This window comes from Micromys minutus, assembly GCF_963924665.1.
Source record: "Micromys minutus genome assembly, chromosome: 30".
Taxonomy (NCBI): Eukaryota; Metazoa; Chordata; class Mammalia; order Rodentia; family Muridae; genus Micromys; species Micromys minutus.
Window position 1 is genome coordinate 16,151,260 of NC_137965.1, and position 2,593 is coordinate 16,153,852.

Below are 2,593 nucleotides of genomic sequence, written 5' to 3' on the forward strand. Positions count from 1 at the left end.
TTCTGAAAATGAGCACCTCAGAAATACAGTTTGCAAATGTTTTCTTCCATGAGACCCATGCTTTCAGACTCATATAACTTGTGGAGAGGCTTGTTAAGAAGCGGTGGACAAAAAGACCATTGTTTCTGTTCCAGCTCGAGGCAGAATAAAAGGGCTGCTTACATACTGTGGCGGGTGGTTCCTCTGAGCCTTGTTCTCAGAAGCAACGATTTGGAAAAAAACGTGCTACATTCAGGAGATTTGACAGGTAGCCGGGAAGGCACTGGGGATGGAAAATGGTTTATTCGCTTTAAACCCAACTACAGCCTGTGTTAAATTTAACCGTTTTCCCAATTTTCCATTTGGCAATAATTTGTAGAGTAATTTAGTACTCCGAAGTAACCTCTGACCAAAACCAATTAACTTTAAATTTCTCACTAGAGGGCTGCTTTATACAATTTTAGAAGCTTTTTTTTTTTTTTCCTGGAGAAATGGTCTAAAATTTCCATGGTAATTCTGACCTTGAGGTATTCTGGTGTCAAAGAAGATGCATAATGCACTCTCCTTTGTCTGGTAATTACTTTTTCATCTTTACCCCTCCTCTCCAGATAGTCTTTCTATGTGTGTCCTTACTTAGATAAATAGTTCATCAATCAGAGATTAGAATAATCTCATTACCTATGGGAATTCCTCTCATGGCTCCAGGCTTTAATGTGGTTGTGAGGAAGCTGTTAGCATCCAGAACACCACTTAGGGACCAGATGGACTCACTGGGAGCAACTTTCAGGATGTCAGGCGAGACTCTAACGAGACAGAGGAGCAAGTCTAGAAAGCAGCAGAGGGAGCCTGGGCCGGGGGTTAGCAGAGTGCCGTTGGCTTTCTCCATTAGCAGCGGGGTAAACATTCCTCCTCCTCTCTGCTTTCCTCTTTCTGTAAAAGAAATGGAGCTTTCTGAAGCTCAATTGGTTTTTGTTCAGTTTCACGAATGTCCAAGGAAAATCAAAGAATGTGCCTCATTCTGCATGTGTACGCGTGTGTGCGTGTGGAGGTCAGAGGTCAATTAATTGTAGGTGTCTATCTTGAATTTTGGAAGGGGGAGTCTCCCAGTGATCCAGAGCTAACCACTTTGTCTAGTGGGCCTCAGCTATCTTCCTGACTCCATGTCCTTATTGGTGGGATGACAAGCATGCACTATCATGCCTGGCACCCCCTCCCCACCTTTCTGAGCATCACATTCTCCTACATGTGTGTCAAGCACTTTACCAAGCAAGGCACATTCATGCATGCACGAATAAGTGCACTCCTGCACACACACACATGCACAACGTGAGCACACAAGCACACGGGCACACAGGTGTGCACATACTTTCACACATGCACACACAGTACTCTCGTACACACACACACACACACACACACACACACACACACACACATTCAGAAGACTAGAAACAAAACAAAATAAAACCAAAAATCAAGGTTCAAGGTTTGGCTGTCATTCCCATGGCTTTGAATTTAGTGTGATTATTTTGGGTTAGCTCCACACTCCAGAGAAAAGGGTGTGGTATAAAAAATATAGCAAAAATAAGTGAAGCAAAGAGTTTTGTATTGAGTTTCTGTGATTTGTAGAAGAGGAAGAATTTTTTTTAAAGCTATATAAAAGAATAGTCGATACATTCGTGGTACAGCTTTTACTCACAACTACTATCAGACAAACAGCTAATTCTTGCAGACTGTATTGCCTGTGACTGTTTGGTAAATATGCCCTCGCTGTATTGTAAGGCTGTAACCTAATGGTTTAGTTAAAATACAGTCAGATATCTTTTAAAATATGCTTCTGTCTCTGCACCTTTTCCCCTCTTCATCTGAGGCAATGATTCTCAACCTGTTCGAATAGATCAGATACCTTGCCTATCCGAGCTTTACATTACAATCTACAACAGTAGCAATATTATGATTATGAAGTAGCAATGAGGTAATTTTATGGATGGAGGTCACCACGACATGAGGAACTGTATGAAAGAGCCCAGTGTTAGGAAGATTGAAAACCACTGGGACATTTTCTTAGTCACTGTGAACAGGACAGTTTCAAAAACAACAAAAAACCCAACCACGTTATTCACTTCCCAAGATCGCTTACATTACCTCCCCCCCCCCCGTACTTTAATTGTAGAAATGTAATTAAAATGATTAAACTTTTCTGATCACTTCACAAGTGCTAGTGGCTATACCCAGGTTTCTGTGTAATTTTATTTAGCCCCTCCCTCAACACCACAGGAAGCACACCTCTATGACACAGAGGGGTAAGTGAGAATCTGATAGAAATCCTCTGACGATGGAGATGGAAAGAGGTGGGTTCTATTGGTTCATCCCTTCCATCTTTTGCAGAGCAGGAGGGACCTATAGAGCATCTTCATCAACAAACCCTTGGCGGGGCCTGCCAGTCAGGTCTTCCGGGGGCGGGTCCTTGTTTGAGAAGCTGCTCCAGTTGATTCTGCCCCACACTAGGCTGGTAACAACTACTCTATTACAGACTGTATTAAATTTAATATAAGACAGGAACTGTACTAAAGAGTCACAGCATTAGGAAGAGTGCAGTTTAGTTCCCTGTTCT